Raw genomic sequence first — 21,706 nt, forward strand, 5'->3', positions numbered from 1 at the left:
ATCCTAGGTAGAGGCTAACATTTGGAATAGACTCTCCTGCTTAAGCACGGGGTTGGACTAGATGACCTCCAAGGTCCCTTCCAAGTCTGTTATTCTATAACCAAGAAGAATAGGACAATATATAATGGAATTTGAAATGGATGAACATGTGATTGCTAAAGTGTATACATTTCTGTCGAGATTTGAAATGGAAGAAGAACAAGTTAGAGAGCATGGGATAAAATGGGTTAAGAACTTTCATTAGACTATACAGATGATTAATGATTAAAGGAGCTGAAATTCACCAGGTCTTACAATTTGAGAGAATTTCTCCTATTAGTATATGTGACCATAATAATAATCTATGTTGCATAACCATTGTTAGAAATGTGAAAAACATGAAAGCACATTTTACGATGCATGGCGGACTTATGAAAAAGCAGAAAAATTATGGACACAAATACAACTGATGACGCAGAGAATTTTAAAAATGAATATTCAGATCAAATACTTTTTTGTATTAGAATTTACAGATAGCCAATTAGAAAAGACTCATAAAAATAGTCTTACATATGATCGTTCTTTATGCACAAAGATGTAAAAATAGAGAACAATAACAATGGAAGTGTGGACTGTGAAAATGACAGAATTAGTAGAAAAGGCAAAATTAATCTACTTGATCAAGGTTAAAATAATTACTTTTATAACAGATTCGAAACCCTTTATGGACTTTTTTTGCTGAAAATAGACTAAAATGACTTGAATATCTCTAAGTTTGTTGTTGAAAAGGACTGAACATGGAAAGAGCTATATGACATAATTTTGATTGAGGAGACTATTGTAAGGAAGTCATTTCTTCAAATGTTTCTTTCTTTTTCTTTTCTTATTTACTGCACTTTTTCTTTATTTTCTTTCTCTTACTTTGTTTTGTTTTCTGTGTGTTTTTCATGTTTACTTATTTAAAAAAGTTTAATAAAAATGCATTTATACAGAAATATCCTGTATCTGCAAGAATCTTGGTGCCTTGAATTTGAGTAAGAGGCTTGACAACTATATTTACAGAAGAACATTTCCAAAATCTGCTTGACTCTGTGATAAGGTTCGCCCCCACACCTCTGCTGTTATGACTATATTCCTCTTTAAGGTCTTAACTTTTCATAAACCTAATATATGATTTATTAGATTTATGAAATTTTAAGGACCTTTGTGAGAAAGTCAATTGAAAGAGAACCCTAGTGCTAATGAGAGCTCTTATCTGTTCACATTTTTCATAAAAAGATACCAAACGTTTTAATCAGTAGCTAAAATCCAACATGAAGCCTATATCTGTCTTCTTTAAGTAGGGACAAATAAAGGACTGTTCCATTATCTCTAAGTGGACAAATCAATTAGAAGACTGTTAATAAATTAGCATGCATATTCTATTCTAAGGGTAGCTACTGACCACTCAGCATTTTTTTAAAATGTAAGGAACAAAGTGCCTTGATATGTACAGAAATGGTAAGGTTTATGTATATAAAGCAAAAGCATAGATTGAATCAATTTCTATATACATACAGTAAATTTCCAGTGAAGAGACTTTGCAAAAAAAAAAGGCTTAATGGATCTTCATGGATGAATTGAATATGACCTCTAAAAGGATAGGGTTAGTCTCGAATACTTTTTCACAATGAAAAAATCTCCTTGGAACTTACATTTCATGAAGTAAATATCCTTATTTTAATATTTTGAGGGCTATTAAAAAAAACTTTTAAAAAGAGTGAAATGCTTCCCCTTTTGAATTTGAGCATGCAAGAAGAGACAGGAAAGGGGAAAGGGAAAGAGGAAAGACAAAGAAAAAGAAGGAAAGATGGGAAGAGAGCAAGGAAGGAAGAATAAGAAAGAGGGGAAGGAAGAAGAAAGGAGAATGAAGAGGGAAGGAGAAAGAAGAGAAAGAAGGAAGGAGATTATAATGAGAGTGAGAGAGGGTCTCAGGGAAGTCCTGCCTGAGACTTGGCCACCACAGGTGTGCCCCCAACATGAGTGACATGGAGCTGGCCATGCCCACTATGGTCACACACACCCAGCCATGTCCTCCCAGCCCTCCAAGGTGAAACACAACCCTGGTGTGGCCCTCAATGAAATCAAGTTTGACCACCATCAGCCCGACACAGAGGATTCTGAAAATCTGAACCAGCATCTGATTTCAGTATTGAATTGGATGTGGATTAATAAGCTAAAATGTATTAATGACATGATGGAGATGCTTCTCTTTAGTAGATCAACTAATTAACAGGTGAGGATCCAAACCATTCTGGATGGATAGCCTCTCAGAATCATATCATCCCTGGTGACTGAAATTACATCTCTATTAGTAAAGGATGAATTGATGGAGAAGAAATGAGATCAATTATGCATGAATTGATGACCTGAAAGAGTTTGTTTGCTTTCTCCCAAATGAAAGACCTCTGGGATTCAATCAGATGATCAATTAATTCCTGAGACAGGGCTTCTAATGGAAGATATTGAGAAGACAGGATTTCATCTCATGAGTTTATACTTACTAATGTATGTAATGTGTTAACACTTCTTGTGTTATGCTCTATAAATCAAAAACATGTAGATCAAATATATGATCAAACTACTTGAATTTTCTTCTTTCATATTAGTCTCTCTCTCCATTCAGTCAGTGGTGATTCATTCTTATGCTATATTTTCTTGTTTTATCACACGTATTTCTTCAGTAATCCACTCTCACTATGTTCAGCTTACTTTTATCATTCCTTGATATATCCAGCTCTCACTCCCATTGAATAAAATAGACTCTGTGATAACCATTTCCACTCCTTTTAACAAACATTCAATCTCTGCAATAGACTACATACTACCTGCTATCTTTTTACTAGTATTTTATATTTTAACATTTTCCCATTCATTTTCTCATCTTTAGGAAATGTTCCATCAGGTTTATAGCTATGGCCTCCAAGTCACACTGCATTAAATCAAATTCAATCTTTCCCTTACACACCTATTCTATCTTGATTCAGTCATATAGTATGGAAATCTGTCTATCAGTTGTTAATGGAAATAGAAAAAAATATATTTTCACCTCCAATGTATATTAGATAAATAAATGGCTTTTACATCTCCCTTAAAGCTGTTTAATTCTTATATTATTATTGTTTATTTCCCCCTTCATTTGTAGCTTTTTAAACACAGCTTGTCTATATAGCATAAAACTGTATCATCTTGGGGATATAAGAATTCATCAGACCAATAGGAGAAGATGCAGGCAAATCTGATTCTTGGAACTGAGCCTCCCAGCAGCAGCGACAGGAAGTTCTAACCTCAAATTGAAGTCTCAATTACCTAGGCAGAGAGATGGAAAAGCAACAGATCAGGAAGAGCTTCAGGATAAAATCAAAGGCTAGCTGAACTCAAGCCTGCTTTGCCTTTCATGTCTTGTTTCCAGACATATCTGCTTTCCTGGAAACCTGAGACCTTTACTTGGATTTCAGAATTTGGACTCAACTGAGTCCAGTGTTTCTTGTAATAGTCCTGAGCATCCCAGACTTTTACTGATGGGAGATTTTAATGTCTCACCCTTCGAACTATTTGCCCTCAGTGGCCACTGTGGACTTATCCTAGATGATCTCAGTCCTGATACTAATGATTGGTTATATATTAAATCTGCTTTCAACTAGAAAGCAGACATACTCTGAAGATGTAACATACTCTGAAGATGATAGACATTGTTATAAGTACTTTACCATGGGAAGATCACTTTGTAGTAGACAGTAGTTCATTAGCACATGTGACCTCTGAAAGGGTGAGGACTGATCAAAATAGTTCATGTTAGAGTCAGATGGATTCTAGAGGTTTTCTGAGGATGCTGGGTAATGTTCCTGTTGAACTGATTGGCACTTGTACTATGTACCTCTGGAATATTAAGCTCTGGAATACAAAAATGACAAAGGTATTGAAGGCTCTCAGAAGGCCTCTCTTAAACCCTTCTAGTCCAGACAAGAAACTCTACTAGGAATATCAGCAATGTCTTTATTGTAAGGTTACATTAAACAGAATTTGCACTGTTGCCTGGACTCCTGTCTCCCAAGGCCATTCCCACGTACCATCACAGCCTCTCTTTAATTGCCAAGTATACATTGACATACTCAGGAGCTCCAGAAAAAGGAAGAAAGACACTTAGAGTACTGTTGAGAAAAAATGAAGAAGACCATTCACAGACCCTAACTGAGCATACTGTGATGGTAAAAGGGTAAAAGCATCTGTTCTTATTCCAGCGGGAGAACCTCATTCAGAAGCCTTAATTAAGGTTCTGGGTGCTGTCTATATGGCAGACTGATGAATCTATTGATATATAACATGCATCAAATCTACTTCAATAGATTAACTGGGAATGTGCTACGTAATATAAACCAAATAAATAAATAAATAGATAGATACATAGATAGATAAATACATAAATAAATAAATTTACTTAAACCAGCTTGTTTCTCTGTCACTTGCCAGCACATTTGGCACTGCCAGGCCAGGTGCTTTCAGTTCAGTTCAGTTCATCCTAATGTAAGATGTATCTGAGCATAATCTTCATTATTTCACAGCTTAACTATTGGAGTGTATATTTGATGGGACTGCAAAGACTTTAGGCAGCCCACAGAAAATAAAAATCAACTATCTCAACATACTTAATTAAAATAAAAAAGTCCCAAAACTATGTTCACCATCATTAGAAAACAATACATACATATAGTCTAATGAATCTACCAGCATAGCTCACTTATACTGAATGACTAAAGGAACAGCCAAATCTAGTATTAGATGATATGCTTTTTACCAAGTCAAGTTTGCCCCCAGACCTTTATCTGGGATTCCCCACTTTCTAGTATAACCCATCATCCAGAGATATCCTGGTGGCTTCCCATTCAAATAATAATCAGATCTGTCTCTGCTTGGCTTATAAGATCAGGTGAAGTCAGTGAGGAAGTGCCATCTTTTATGACAGTTGTGCCCATTACATGCACATACACACAGCTTATATTTTTATGAGCCACCATGAGCTATTTTTAAGAAGAAAAAATGGCATGTAAATGATTTTAATGAAAATAGCCAGAACATAATTGGTCATAAATTCTTCATTCTCCCTGCCTTACATTTTCTTTCAGATATTCCCACTTTATGCTGAACATTTTCCTCCCCTATGTGCTATCTCAAAATCCAGAGGCAGCACTGCAGTATAGATGCAGGGGTAGAGAAAATGCTAATCTCTGTCCTGAGCATTGTCACTGAAGGTTACTCTGACACAAGTAGCACCTAAGGCAATGAAATGCAGACATATGTTGCAGAAGCCTAAAATCCCCACATTCCTTTTAAGCAGCACTGTGCGCCACCATGTCCTTTGCACTGTACAACTGCAGAATGAGAGCTTTTATAATTTTATACTGGTAAAATATGATAGCATTTCCCCTCTTGCCTCCTCCTCTTCCTCCTCCATCCTCTCCTCCTCCGAATGATCCATTATGGTAAAAGGTTCACTTGGATGACTTCCATCTCCTCCTCATCAGAGTTCCACTCAAAGGGGCAGCAAGCTCATTCATGGCCCTAGGAATCACCAGGATAAGATCACCCAGTTCGCCAATTGTAGGCCAAGAAAGAATTTATGGGACGTTTTCAGAAAAAGCTCAACCTTTTTAACTTGAGGAAATTATAATAAAATAAGAATGAGAATTATAGAATAGAATAGAATAGAATAGAATAGAATAGAATAGAATAGAATAGAATAGAATAGAATAGAATAGAATAGAATAGAAGCTGGAAAGGATCTTGGAGGTCTTCTAGTCCAACTCCATACTCAAGCAGGAGAACCTATACCATTTCAAACAAGTGACTTTCCAGAGTCTTCTTAAAAACCTCCAGAGTTGAAATACTCATGATTTCTGAAGGCAAGTAATTGTCCTCACTGTTAGGAAGTTTCTCCTTAATTCCAGGTTGCTCCTCTCTTTGATTAGTTTCCAACCATTGTTTCTTTTTTCTGTCCTTTGGGGCTTTGGAGAATAATTTGACCCCCTCTTCTTTGTGGCAGCTTCTCAAATATTGGAACATTGCTATCGTCATCATTGGCGATGAGCTCTATGTTGCATTTTACTATTACTCATTTTTTATTCCAAATCTCCCTAGAATGAAGTTAATGCTAAGTTTATACTTATCAAAAGTACATCCATTAGAAATTAAATAAAATTACATCCTTTCCCCCCTCTCTTGAGTTTATGAACACAGCTTTGTTTATCCAGGTAGTTCTTGACATATGACAGTTTGTTTAACAATGGTTCAAAGTTATTAGAGCCTTGGAGAGAGTAATTTATGACCTGTCATCAAACTGATTGTTGCAACATCCCCACAATCATGTGATCACAATTTGGGTGCTTGGCAACTGGCTTGCATTTGTAATGGTTATATTGCCTTGCAATGACACGATCACAATTTGCAGCCTTTCAAGCTGGCTTCTGACAAGCAAAGTCAATTGGGGAAAGTGGATTTGCTTAATAACTGCATGATTCCCATATTGAGAATAAGATTCATTTAATGACTGTGGTAAGAATGATAACTAGATAAGGATGGTAAAAATGATATCTTACGGAATGCATCCAAAATCCGGGATCCATGACTGCTGTGGATTTAATTGGAATTGGAATTGAAATTTGGTGAATTTTATAAAACATTTTATGACATCGACATTATCATCAGGCTAGTCTAGTGAAGACAAGGACCAGGGGAGCCATGATAGCAGTGTTCCAATATTTGAGGGGTTGTCACAGAGAGGAGGAGAGTCAGCCTATTTTCCAAAGGACCTGAAGGCCAAACAAGGAATAATGGATGGAAACTGAACAAGGAGAGATTCAACCTGGAAATAAGGAGAAATTTTCTGACAATGAGAACAATCAACCAATGGAACAGCTTGCCATCATAAGTTGTGGGAGCTTCATAACTAGAAGCTTTCAAGAAGAGATTGGACTGTCACCTGGCAGAAATGGTGTAGGGTCTCCTGCTTGGGCGAGGGGTTGGAATAGATGACCTACAAGTCCCCTTCCAACTCTGTTAATCTCTCTCTCTCTCTCCCCCTCCCTCCCTCCCTCCCTCTCTATCTGACAATTCATGATATGATACAAATTGTCATAACATTTTTCCTGTGCTGATGTCTTACGGTGCTATATATCTTTGAACGCACACCAATTTTTCCAGTACATTACTCTGTCATTGACTCTAGTAAGGAAATAGTTCTGAAACAATGATCCAAGGAGTCATGGTCTAGTTTTCTCTAAATACCTCAATATCTAGCAATTGTTCTTACATATTGCCTCTCCCTGAGCTGTAATGCTTCTTCCATTATTTAGCTAAGTGTGATATTCAGGCCAGGCTGGTATTGACAGAATCCTTTGCTTGCAGTTGCCAAGCATATTATCCCTGCCTTCCAGCATTGCTCCTGAGATGTGTTTTGCTGCAGTTTCCAAGCCTTTCCCTCATTGCCCTTTCTTTTACCTACTCCTTTACTTGATCAGCCACCTTCCTTCTATGCAAATTCTAGAACAATGTGGAGGGAAAATGTTGCAAGAGAGATAAATCCATACCACCAATATGCCAAATACCAAATATCTCATCATTATGGCTAGAGCAACCAATTGCTCAAAAGAGTTGTAGCATGAAGAGATCTGACAGTAAAAGCTGGGAATCTTCCACTCCAGAAGCCTTCTGGATTTGATCCCATCCCTCTTTCCTGTTTCAGTATGTTTAGTATGCATTTTATTTTAAATTTTAGCTTTTAATTATTGCTACGACATCCCATCTATCAGAGAGATGCCTCTACCTATTTTTCCCCTTTATCCCAGCATGTGAGGCTGATAAGGAACACACAGCTCACATGGTCTACACTACTAACAAGGACTTGAGACAAAAGATAAAAATGAAATAAATTCTGTATTGCCACCTCCTGTAATAGGAAGCCTGTGCCTAGGGAAATCCATCTCATAAGGGACAAGTTCAATTACTCTCATTAGAAAAAAAGGGAAAAAATACCTTTTGTTGCTTTTAGTAGTGACAGCTAACACATTCAGTGACACAGGGGATGAAAATATAGAGCTATTTAAATAAGAAATATGTTCCAGCATCAAAGGATAAAGGAAAATATAAGGCGGGGCAGATCATAAGATAGCATAGACCTATTAGTAATATAGAGGATTCTGCTCAGAGATCTCAAGATACTTCAAAAATAAGGAAAGTGAGCTTGTTTAGAGAAAATAAACACCAAGATAATAAAAGAGCTCGATTAATGCACGATCGATTTTTTTAAAAAAACCCAAAACAATGCTAACTTTATATTTACCTATCTCTATAAGTCAGAAGTTCTTTTCCAATTCAATTTCACTCAGCCCTGCTTTTTATTTTTATGAAAATTCCAAGCTTGTGGAAGCCATGCAGGTATAGCTTTCCTTTTTTCCTATATGATTTCATACTAGGGATTTTTGAAAGTTTTATTGATTTGAGTCTCAAGACTGTCTCCTCTCAAGAGGCGCTTATATAGCTTCAGATGTTATATGAACTATTGATCAGTCGGAGGCACCACTTGACTGGTTTCACCTTTATTGGGATTCTTCAGGCATAGGAATCATCAGGAGGGTTTTATTGTTGTTGTTGTTGTTCAATCTGATACTCAGAAAGTGCCTGGACAAGTCCTTGCAATTTTCTTGGCAAGGCTTTTTTTAGATGTGGGTTGCCATTGCCTCCTTCCTAGGACTGAGGGAAAGTGACTGGCTCAAGGTCACCCAGCTAGCTTTGTTGTCTAAGGCAGGACTAGAACTCACATTCTCCAGATTAGGATACTTAAATTTCTAAAAGGACATTTATGCCTGAAAAATCCCCATAAGAATGAAACCTGAGTAACCGCCATCACATCCAGCGCAGGGGACCTTGTATAATCTATAACAAAAACAGCGGTGTCATAAAAGCATTCAGGAATATCCCAGGAAGCACTCTTCTCAATGTGAACAAGCAGAATCTCTTGACACTCACTCCTGGTGGCCACGTTGGATGTTTCTGCATCTGGACCAAAAGTGCTTTCCGCAAGTTGGATGACTTATATGGCACCTGACATAAGGCTGCCACCCTGAAAAGTAGCTACATTCTGCCAATGCACAAGATGACCAATATTGGAAGACTCCTAAAAAGTCAGGAGATCCAGAAGGCCCTACGTCCACCCAAGAAGACGATTCATCATAGAGTCCTTACGAAGAAACCACTGAAGAACTTGAGAATCGTGGTTAAACTGAATCCATGTGCCAAAACTATGAGGCGTAACACTATTCTGTGCCATGCTAAAAATCACCAACTCAGAGAGGAGCAGGCAGCAAAAGGGAAAGGGAAGATCCAAGTGGCAGGTGCTGAAAAGAGTGAAAGTACAGCATAAAAAGAGAGCTTCTGCACTTTTATGATTCAGTGCTCAAAAAGTCTCAATTTACCCATAATTAAAAATATCCAAAAAAAAGAAAGAATGAAACCTATCTTCTAGTGCAGTGAAAGCTAACCTTTTCCGCATTGCGTGCCGAAAATGCACAGGCATGGGTTCCTGCACCCATGATGCAATGTGCACATGATCCCCCTGTCCCCTGCACATTTGCGTACATCTCCCACATGTGTGTCTCCCCCCACACATGTGTGGCAGATACCCATAATCAGCTGGCTGATAGGGGGCGTGCACACATACGCCGTGGAGCTCTTCCGGGTGACCTCTCACGTGTCGGCAGAAATGGCTCTGTGTGCCACTTCTGGCATGCATGCCGTAGGTTCACCATCACAGTTCTAGTGCCTCCTTCTGGTTATTAGTTAATATAACATTTGAAACGGTGGAAAATATTTGTTAATATAAAATTGTAAACTGTAATCAGGAGCTGAGGGAAAATGTTACAGCCTACACTTTGTCCCATAGTAACTTCTGTCCTTTGTTTTAAAAAGAAAAACAATTTTTCTTTCAAGAAAAAAGGGAAGGGTTAGAATAATCTTGCACATCTGTTCAGGTAAGTATCCCTCTTCCAGAGGGTATTATTTATGAATCTGTAATTGGCAGCTTGATGTCTGTCTGAGAATTGGTGGGCACTGTCTGAGGAGAGTAGGGATGGCAGCCTGCCCAAATGTTGCAGAAGTGTTTAATGAAAAGGTCAACTTTGCAAACTTTCCAAGTCTTGTTAATGTTGACATTCAGCTTTGCCTGGACTGACTTTCTGCACCTGTAATCTTATCGACCACTAAGGGCAATAGATGTAGAGATAGCTGACAGAGTGATTCTGACTTCTTAATCTCCTTTCCCAGTCTAAAGAACTTAGTTAGCTTATCTCTGCATGACATGCCTCCTATTGGTTAGGTTGATCATCTGGGGATTTTATCACTTCCTCCTTCTGCCAGTCCTCATCTCCTCGTCTGACTTTGTCCTGCGCAGTTCAGGTTCTTCATGAATGCCTCCCACTTCATCATGGAGGAAAGGGTGTGACACAAGCACTTACTGTAGTTAGACTTCTCTAACTTTTTACAGCTCTTATGTTTTTCTCCCTTGAACTTCCTATCACTGTGTTACTTCCTAAATAAACATTCCTTTATTTTCTTTTATACAAGCACCAGCCTTAAGAATACTTCCTTTTAAAAGTTGTTCTCCTAACTTTGGCCTTTCTACATACATTCCTCCTGCTGCATAAAATTATCTGCTATCCAACATTTCATGTGTGATGGAAGTTTAAATGAAGAAAGAGTTGAGATTGCGAGAAGGAAGTTTGCAAAAGTTACAGATGGAGATATATTTGTATCAAGGGGTATCTGTGAATTTTGTTGTTTAAAAAACTTTTTTTCTCCCCCCCCCTCCAGTAATTGCAAATGAGTGTAGTAGTAACCCCTTGAAAAATTTGTTCCAAAGATTAATGAAATAGATTGGTCATTCACTCTAGCTCACTACAAAATGTGGAATTTGGCATTATCTACCTGTATTCTTTCAAGCAATAAAGTTATGTAATTGCTGCTACTCTGTAAGCAATTAATTGGTACTTCATATCAACACTATGTTGCGTGTGAAGTGATAAGAGAATCATCTGAGTTGCAGAAAAGAAGTGGACAATGAAAATTACTCACTTTATTCCTTGCTTATTTCAGGTTCTCTGTGAACGTTGAAATCTCAGAGGGATGATCTTTCCAAGCCGCTGTTGAATATTTCATTAAATGTAATTTAAACTAAGCATGAGAGTGTAAGTAACATTTGCAACAGTACATCATCTTCCCAGCAGCACTTCATTTTGACCCTCGTAGGTAGCTTTGGAGTCTAGTCATAAAATATTAAGCAGTTGATAATGTAACTGCTTCCTTATACATCTCTGTAAAAGATAATAGAGCTTGCCAAGCATCTCGGTTTCAATAAGTACACAAACTCTTTATTCTTTCTTTGGAGTAGTTATGTAGCGTTGCTGTGAATGATTCAGAAGTTGTGATCTAAACTTTGTACAAAGGCAGAGGCTCACAGTAATATTCCAACTGCAAATGTTTTCCCCTCAGATCTGCTATAAAAAGAACCTGAAATTTAATGAGAGGATACAGAGCTTGAAAAGAGCAGGTTGTTTTAATGACTAGTAGAGAGGTGTTCTACTTGAGTCTGTATATAATCCAAAGCACTTCCAAATAATTAACTCTGCAGTCGGAATCCAACACTTCCAACTGTAGAGTTAATGACATGGAGCCTGTCATGCAGAAACTCAAGATTTTATTTGGCCAGATAACAGACAGAGCGTACCCAAAGCTTGCGATGTTTGAGAAGCTCAGAATAGGTAAAGTCTGTTAGAAAAAAGATATCCTCAGATCACTGTCATGTTTGTCAATAGCTACGGTAAGTTTTGCACAGTTTCTCCAAAGGTGTTTGATATTCTTTAGGAAGTTGTTTGTAAATGGACATGATTTGATAAATGAATTACCATCTGTGAACATTTCAGAAGCTTATTTTGTGCTATGGTGAAATTAAAATAAATTTGAGTTGTTTTGTGTGGACTATAAAGAGTGGAAATCATATGACCATATTTTCTTCTTTGGGTCTCAGCTCCTTTTTATAACAAGATAACCTGAAGGGTTCCGTTTCGGCTGTTACTATGCAAAAGTGAGGCCTTGCATCAGCCTTGACTTGTTACTTGCAGATTGCCATTCTATTCTTCTAGCATGTACATTTTTTAAAAGGAATATCCAGCAGTAGAGTTTCTCTATTGATTGGGACAATATGCAGCATGTGGAGATTTATTCCTTCTATCCAGCTATGATTGAAGTGAAAATTGCACCCTCTGCAAGTAGTCTTAGAAAATAAGCTCCCATTGACACTTTATATAATAAACTCCATTTCATTCCCACTGAAATTGTCTGGGAAAAGTACAGGCCTATGCCTTATGAAATAAATGACAGTAATCTCTTTTCTGAATATGTCTTATCCTTGCATATGTATACTGCCTCTGTTTCTTCAAAGACATTTTTCCTAGGAATGATTTCATTGAGAGGAGATGCCAGTAATGGGAAAACTCTTGGTGTGTTTCAGGTGGATTTTTAATGGAGGGAAAAAAATGAAAGAAGCAATTAGAGAACAGAATGATTTTATGTGGCAGCTATGAGGAAAATATTAGTTATAAGAGTTATAAATGGAAATGATATCCGCTCAACAGAACTGTCTCTAACCTCCCCGATAAAAATCCTTGAATGAGGTAGAGTGATCTCATGAAAAAAAATTATATTGCACTAAAAATAGTAATAAAATCAAAAGCTTACACTAAAGCTTTATAGAAATTGTATGAAAACATTGATCATTAATATCTTTCTCACAAAGATATGTTAAGATGAAACAGAGAAGAAAAAAGACAAGTTGTTATACCATTGAGTATCAAGGAGATAGGCCAGATGGGGAGGATCTCTTCCTCTTACCCTGTTACTACCTCCAGCGGTGACTGCTTCCCTCAGAAGGCCAAGCCAATCAGCAAAACCAATATTTGATACTCTTTAGGTAGACCAAAAGGGTGGAAACAGTTCTTACCTGCAATAGTAGCATATTCCACAGCAGAAAATGTCCTTCTTCTTGACCCTGTCAATAGAAATTCCTTAATGAATGAGGTCCATAGTAGACCCTTTCTGATGGAGGAAGTGGTATCTCCTTGGGGTGAGATGGCTTCTCAGATATTATACTTAGTGGAAGCATACACAATAGTAATGATATCTGTGCGATGCCAAGTTATTTGAATTTTCCTTTTAAAGAAGAAAAATGCATGAAGTTGAGGCATATTACATAAGTGTAATAAAAGAAGATCTGTGATTAATCATTCCTAGGGTACATTACATATACTGTATGATAATGTACTATGGGATTTCTAATTCACCCATAGTTAAATCTACTTTCCTACCCAAAAAGGGCTAGAGGGGAATCTAGTGGACTAATTATGGTTGCACTGGTTCCTTACCCAATTTAGTGATCTCCAAGTTTCCCAGACTTCACCTTTCCCTAGGTCTAGTTTGGGGAAAGTTGGTCTACAGATCCAGCTGCTTGCCTACAGAGGTCTCCAAAAATAGCAGTTATTGTACCAATCAGTATATTCAAGCAGAAGACAGCAACTCATTCTCCAAAAAGAAATTCTACAGTTTGAGGAACAAAACGTATTTATATAAAGAAAAGAATAAATTAAGTAACTTGTCAGGGCCTTGATAAGATCTGTGTTGAAAGATGTAGCTGTACCGTTCATAATTTTTTCAACACAAAAGCTCAGCATGAATCTATTTCCTGGAATTATTTTGCCTTTCAAGGAAGAAGAAAGAAAAAGATGAAAGAAAACAAGAGCTTCACATATTGAAAAATGAAATATTCTGTGTACTTCCTGAGCTGTACTTTTGCTTTTAAATAATAACAGCATGTGGCATATGGCTTAATTAAAAAATTATAAACTTCATGATGGAGGGATTTCTACCTCAGAATCCAGTTTCAAATTGATCACTTGTGGTGTGTGGTAGTAGGCTGCAAAAGAGGGTGGCACAAAATAGGACCAAGAAGGAACACTTTTAAATCTCTTGGGTCTAAAATATTTTGAGATGTCTTAATGTAGGCAGCATTTTCAAGAAACCAGCTATGCATTTTGCTTCTACCCCAGTCTGAAAAGCTGGTCATATTTTTTTTTTTTTTGGCTACTTGACACTCTTCTCCATTTGCTGCCTCTTGAGTTCTCTCCTTTTATGTACTATTCTATGGTATGTACAATTGATAACAAAGAAATGGAGAGGCCTCTTTCCTCCGTACAATATTTGTTAAACCAATGTCAACTGCATTATTGATGTAAAGACTCAAATATATGACTCTGAGATTGAGTCAAAAGTGAGTGTGAAGGATAGAATAATCTAGGATAACAAAGCTGGAAGGGACCTTGAAGGACCTCTACTTCAATCTCCTGTTTGATCAGGAGGCTCTATATCATTTCAGAGGAGGGGCTACCTAGTCTCTTCTTAAAAGCTTCCAATGATGGAGCACCCACAACTTCTGAAGACAAGCTGTCCCACTGGTTTTCTCCATTAGGAAATTTCTCCTTAGTTCTAGTTTGCTTCTCTCTTTGATTAGTTTCCATCCATTTGTTCTTGTGTAGATTATGATAATGGTCAGTCTTAACCGATTGTAACCTTGTAGATTAGCCACCATTCTTTACAAAAAAAAAATCAGACGAAGACAGTTTTGAAAAATCACGTTTTATGTAGTGTGCATGGATGTTATAAGAGCTGGTAATAAATGCACCCATGCTCTTTTCCCTCCACTGAAGTCAGTATATTTATTAGTCAAGGGTAAATATTTTTATATTGGAGCAGAAATAGATTCTGCTAATATAAAGTTTTTTTGGAACCAGTGCTAATATTTATGATTTATATATTTATTAGCAGAACTTAAAATCTGCTCCAGTCCTGAAGCTCTTTGAGTTGTGTACTGCAAGATAAAAATAGGATTGCAAATCTATGATAAAGCAGTAAATAATTTCCAAATAGCTGGTTTACTTCTGTGGGGAGATGATATCTTGGAATAATTGTGTAAAGATCATTTGAGCACTTTGTATTGTCAAATAAACACTAATGGGTATCTAAAAGACAGATAACCAATGACAGTAATAAATAGTTAGAAGAATAGATACAGGTTGTGTTATAACACAGAAGATATTTAACAATCATCACCTTTGGCACCTAATGAGATTTTCTAGTATTTACCTAAGTCATAAAGCTTTACTACATAATTATGTGTTGGAAAAAATGTCAGACGTACAATCTCAGAACTGAATTAATAAACCAGAAAATCCTTACAATACTCCATACTAACTTGCTCAGCAACCTACTTTCTTTCTTTCTCTCATATACTTCCATACTCCATAAGGATTGATGGCAATGTACAAGAAAATCCAAATTAATTACAATGATAGTAATACAGATAATCCTTAAAAATCCTTTCATAAATTACTATAATCAGAATTAATAATAATGGCATACTACTATAATGAGAAACTTTCATTAAATGCGTTTCTGCAGAGCTCAGAGCTTCTTAACCTTTAGCCATCCAGATTTCTCTCTCTTTCTCCCTCCCTCCCTCTCCCTCTCTCTCTCTCTCTCACACACACACATACACACAAGCATACACACTCAAGGTACAAAGAACAAATAAATAGACATGTTCACGGATGACTATTTTAAACAGCTATTGTGAAACATTGTATGTTTGTGTGTGTGTTGTCTCCTTGTGATTGCCTGAACCATTGGTTGGCATGGCAGAAACAGAGTGACTATCATGAGGGTTGGCTCCACATACAAGGTGAGACTAGAACTCATAATCTCTCATTTTTATCTTTGGACCTTAAGCACGATGCTAAACTGGCTCTATTATGGTAGGAACTAGCCTAAGGAGTCACTCTTTTTCCTTTAAGGGTCAGAGAGAATACAATCATGTCTTCTTGTTCAGCAGCAGCAGGTTAGTGTTTGAAGTGCAAAAGGTGCAAAAAAACCTGCATATCACAATGTTCATTCACAGATCATTTGTGGAACAAGAACACATTCGGGCATAAACAGTAAACAGGAGCTTGAGCAAATGCTGCAGGTAAACAAAATCAGAAAAATGTGTTTATTGATAGAGGTAGTCATTTAATACACTATTATTCAGCAGGTTGTGACCAGTTCTGGAGAATTGGTAGTGGAAATTTTGAGTAATTTGGAGAACCAGCAAATGCCACCTCTGACTGGCCCCACCCCCATCTATTCTCTGTCTCCCGAGTCCCAGCTGATTGGCTGGGTCTTCTTTGGTTGCCCTGCACAGGAGAAGGGAGCTGGAAAAAAGGTTAGTGGGGTGGGGAAGGAGATTTTGCAGTACCCTTCCCCTGCCATGCCCACATAACCGGTAGGAGAAAAAAAATGAATCCCACCACTGGTTAGTAGGTAATATTTCTGCCTATGTGTGTGTTACTTCTCAGTTGTCAAGGAACAGGATTTTCTGAAGGACACTGGTCTATGTTCTAATGAAATATGTTTCTTTCATTCTGAGCATAATCACGCAGGAAACAGATTTATATTGAGCCAAATCACGGCTCCATGTAACTCACCCTTTCCTACATTTTCCATGATTTCAGCAGGGGTCTATCCCAGTTGTAACTAGTAGCTTGCTTCTCTGTGTCATAAAAAAGCAAGGTAAGGAGCAATTACATTTTCATCAGAGCAGCATTTTTATTTTGCATTCATCTTCATTAATAGCTACAGTTTAATTCTAAACTGATCAAGATAGCTCTGAGTTGAAATAGCAGAGGGACTGCTTGTCTCCAGTTATTTTTGCCCATTCTGTGACTAGCAGGTAGAGTCAGTGTGCTTTGGGTCCCATCAAATGAATAATGTCATCTTATGAGGCCCAGGAAGTGTGCTTTCTTTGTGGCAGTGTCTGCCCCCTGCAATGATATTCCCACAGAGATACATATTGCTTCCACCCTATTGACGTTTAGAAAATCATTGGATATCCCCCATTCCTTAGGGCAGTGGTGGCAAACCTTTTTCGGCTCCCATGCCAATAATTGCGCTTGCCGCTCACGCTTGAGTGCCAGCACCCAGAAGGCAATGCATGCCAGGCCCCCCTGCACATGCACGTGTGATTCCCCTGCAGCACGCTGCACGCCTGTGCATGTGCACATGATCCATTGGCCTTGCGTCGCGTGTCTGTGCATGCACGTGCGATTCCCCCACCATGCGCCATGCATCTCTACGCCTGTGTACGTGATTCCCCCTCCACAGGCTGTGCATCTGCACATGTGTGCATGATCCCCTTGTGCATGGCACACCTATGCAGGTGCGCAGGATCACCCCCTGTTCCATCCATCTGCGTATGCGTGCGTGACCCCCAGCGCACACTGCACATCTCTGCGCATGCGCACGTGTCTCCCGTGATACCCGACAATCAGCTGTCGTGGCGGCGGCATGTGCATGCACAGTGGGGCTCCTCTGGGTGAGCCATGTGCCAAGGGAAATGGCTCTGCATGCCACTTCCGGCACGCGTGCCATAGGTTCGCCATCACGGCATTAGGGTCAGGTAGAGTGGACTTCCTATACTGTGATTACTGGTATTTTACTGGTATTGAGTTAGTAGTCTAAACTCAGATGAGACTTACTGGAAATCAGATATGATTTTTTTTTCTATATGCGTTGTTTCCTTTTTTAAATTAAGGCCTCTCAGTTGCTAAGGAATCAGATGGCCTCGGATTTGAATTAAATAATTAAGGATATGACATTTTAATATTCTTTAAAATACCTTTGTAGTTTTGTACATCTCGGCTTTCTGCATTTGTTTCCAATTATTATGCCTTGACTATGTTTAAGGAATGTTCAAAGTCTGAACAATCCTTTTATATTCTTTCACTGACAAGATTTACAATTCAGATACTTGATATAATTTTGTATCATATGATTAACTGTCTGAAGAAGATGGTGAAAGTAAAACTCATGCCTGTTGAAAACTCTTTCTTTCTTTCTTTCTTTCTTTCTTTCTTTCTTTCTTTCTTTCTTTCTTTCTTTCTTTCTTTCTTTCTTTCTTTCTTTCTTTCTTTCTTTCTTTCTTTCCCCTCTCTCTCTCTTTCTTTTTTTCTTTCTTTCTTCTTTTCTTTCAATTTAAAATTGAAGTTTGAATTTATTCAATTCAAAAACTGCCCAACTTAAGGAAATGACTCATAATCACATTCTTTTTTCTGGGATGAGGAGGCCTTTTTCTTTTTGGTCCTACGGAACCTACTTCCCCTGCCACTCATGCCTGCAAGTGACAATGACTTGTGATGTTGTGAAATCACTTCTGTTGTTGTGATATCAGTAGCAGGCAGAGCCAAAATGTTGGTACTTATAAAAGGAGAGGTAGTTAAAGGAAAATTTGCTTTGCAGGCTCTAAGTATCCATTTTGCTTCTGAAACCCTCATATGCTCAAATGATAAACCTAAAAGTCTTGATGGTTAGCTTTATCAGTTCAGGAAGAATCATATTTATAGTGTTGTCATATAGTCATCAAGGTTTCTATGTAACAGGAGCAGAAAGAATAATGATTCCCTCAATACTAATCCTTTGCTTGGGCTTCTAGAATACATAATAGAGTCCTAAGATTTGTGATGTCTAAGCAGATTTAGTTGATGTTGTGTCCTAAATTATATTGTTTCTATAGAGTAGTTACAATGAATGAATGAATGAATGTTTGATACATGATGTGATAGATTATTCAAATTTCTGACTGCCAAATATAATTGCCAGTTGCATCTTTCTGTTCATTGTTTGAAGAATTTTTAAAATGTTTACATTCTTCTTCCTTCTTTATCAATCTTCACTGTATTTTTGAAGGGGAGTGGGCTCGAAGTTACCAAATCTTTTTTATGCCTGATTGTCGTGAAGCTGGAATTTCCCTGAATTTAGTCAGAACCATACAATGTCAATAATGTCTTGAAGTAGTTGTAAAAAATGAAAGATCCATTTATGGAACAGGTATGTAGAAAAAGTGAAAAAAAAAGTTTTTTAAATTCTATGTTTTGAGCAGACAGCAGGAGGATGACAAAGGAACCACTTGTCCAGAGTAGATTTAACTATTTTCCAGGTCTTTCACTGTCATTTTCAACTTTCTTCATTTTCACCACTTAACATTCAATTCATGCTTTCAATATGTATGAAATATAATAAACACTCCTTCCCTAACTCCCAATTCTTTTTATAAAATCTAATTCCATGAATATGCATGTTAGCCTTCTTATCATTGTAAGCTTCTAAATTGCCAACGTGTTATTTTTGTTCAGTGGTGCTCTGTGGACACAATGTTGGAATGCAGAAGAAAAACATTTCCCCCTTTTTTGTACTACAGTGTCAATTTAGAGTGTGTGTGTGTGTGTGTGTATGTGTATAGATATAATAAAAATTCCTTAGGTGTGGTAATTGCGGTGTATCACTGAGGCTCAGAAGAACATGAAAGCAAAATGTGGAAGATGCTCTTTTACATAGATATCCTTTCTATCCAACCCTGTCCAGTTGTGTTTACAAAAAGGTCATTGGGAATATAGCAAGAATAATGTGCTTGACTGTAACAAAACCAAAGTGGTACTTGAGGAAGACCCTCCATTTTTAATTTTTAACTTATCTTGGACCAACTGTTTATGGCAGGGATGTCAAACTCGATTTCATTGAGAGGTGCATCAGGATAGTGTTTGATTCAGGGGGCCAGAGTAGGTGTGGCCAGGGTGGGCATGGCCAGCATGACATCACTCATGTTGGGGGGCACCTGTGGTGGCCCGAGCTCTCTACCAGTGGAAATGGGCTCATGAGCTCCATTTTCAGTTGTGATGGCCTCCTTCAATCCTCTGCCAGCAAAAACAGAGCTCGGGATTTTTTTGCTGGCAGAGGCACCACAGGCCAGTCCTTCACTGTTTCCAGGGTGGTCACAAGGGCCAGATCTAAGCACCCCATGGGCCAGGTCTGACCCCTGGGCCTTGAGTTTGACACCCCTGGTTTATGGCTTGATGTGATGTCCAGAGGAATTTTGGTAGTTGATATCCAAATGTATCTGGCAGACGGCAGGTTGGAAAAGTTGTGATATATAATTCAATGTCCCATCAAGTCACTGCAAAAGCTTACACATAGATGTGTCTGCTTTAAATTGCAACTGAGCTCCATCAAATAGTATTTAGTATTGAAGCCTAATACCCAGGTGGATTGATCTGTCTGTCTGTCTCTCTCCATCTTCCATCCATTTCTGTTTCTCCAAGTATCAGGCTTCTCCAATGATTCTTGTTTTTGCATTATTTACCATGAATTTTTAAACCTAGGAAGATAACATTTATTACTATTTAGTGTCTTCTCCACATATGGTCTCTACATCCCCTATACAGCATTCTTCCAAATAAATAATCAAAATTTTTAAAAAATGCACAGGGAGTGCCTTCAACTACCATTTTTCTTTATCTTGTGCTGGAGAGGCCCAGAAACAGTGAGGGAGAGATAGTCAGGGGGCTTAGTACCAACTTCCCCACTAGCATGATTCAAATTGCTAAGGAAACTGCCCAAGGAGGAACACTGCAATTTTCCAATATTTGCTTTACTCAAAAACATTGATATGCAAAGATATGGAGAGGCATAAATGGAGATTTTTTTTAAAAAAGCATTTCAAAAACTACAGGGAGAGATAGGGAAAGAACTTGTACCTCCTCGTGAGGGGGCAAAGAAAATAATAGAAATTATTATACCCAGCCAAATATCAAAATATTTTATCAGAAAATATTATTAAGACATAATAATTATATAGCATTCACATATCAATTTCTTTGTGTCTTTTTCCTTATATTGAATGTCACGGAATTCCTACCTAGAATTTCATACTAGTACAGATTTTAAATGTTTTGTTCAAAAACTATTTGTGTGTGGAGTCCTGGATTAATAGAAATAAGATACTGTATTTTGGGTATTATGTTTCCCTTGAAGATAAGCTGGCCTTAATTGCACAGTCTGTTATGTTATATTCTTATGGCTCTGCTTACATATGATGTCAGATTATGTTATCTGTTCTTTCCATAAAATATGATTTGTGGGAGAAAAGTGGTAACACTCTGTCCCTTCAACTAAATGTCCTTTTAACTAAGGACTCTTTCAGTTTCCCCCTCCCTTTTTATATATCACTCTGGGATCAGTGTTGGGTCCCAAAGTTCTCACAAGCTTGCCTCTATTTGAGCTCTGTGACAATTATTGCTCTTTTTCAATTTTTAGAAAACACAGCAATACTTCAACTCACTTTTGAACTTGTTTGAACTTAGTTTCTCTTGGAACCATAACTTATCCAGCTTTTACAGGGAACCTTCTAATGCAATTCTACAATTATTGAAGGTAATCAATTTTCCATTAGAGGATTTTTAAAAAAAATCTCAGCCCATCTTTTGGTCCCTGGGCTCCAGGTAGACATTCTCTCCCTTTCTCCCTCTCCAAGTTCAATATTCTACTCTTGAAGCTTACAAAACTTTACATGTATGTACTGCTTAGAAGTAACATTCCTTCCCACTTAGAATAGTAGCCTGCAGCCTACTATGAAAAAGACTCTGCTACAAAATTATTAGCATGTTACCATGCCAATTATTGTTCAAAAGAGACTTGGCATCAAGGTGGATGAAAATTTTTAGTGGAT

This window comes from Pseudonaja textilis, chromosome 2 (assembly GCF_049901715.1).
Source record: "Pseudonaja textilis isolate UNSWEBS1 chromosome 2, rPseTex1.2, whole genome shotgun sequence".
Classification (NCBI taxonomy): domain Eukaryota; kingdom Metazoa; phylum Chordata; class Lepidosauria; order Squamata; family Elapidae; genus Pseudonaja; species Pseudonaja textilis.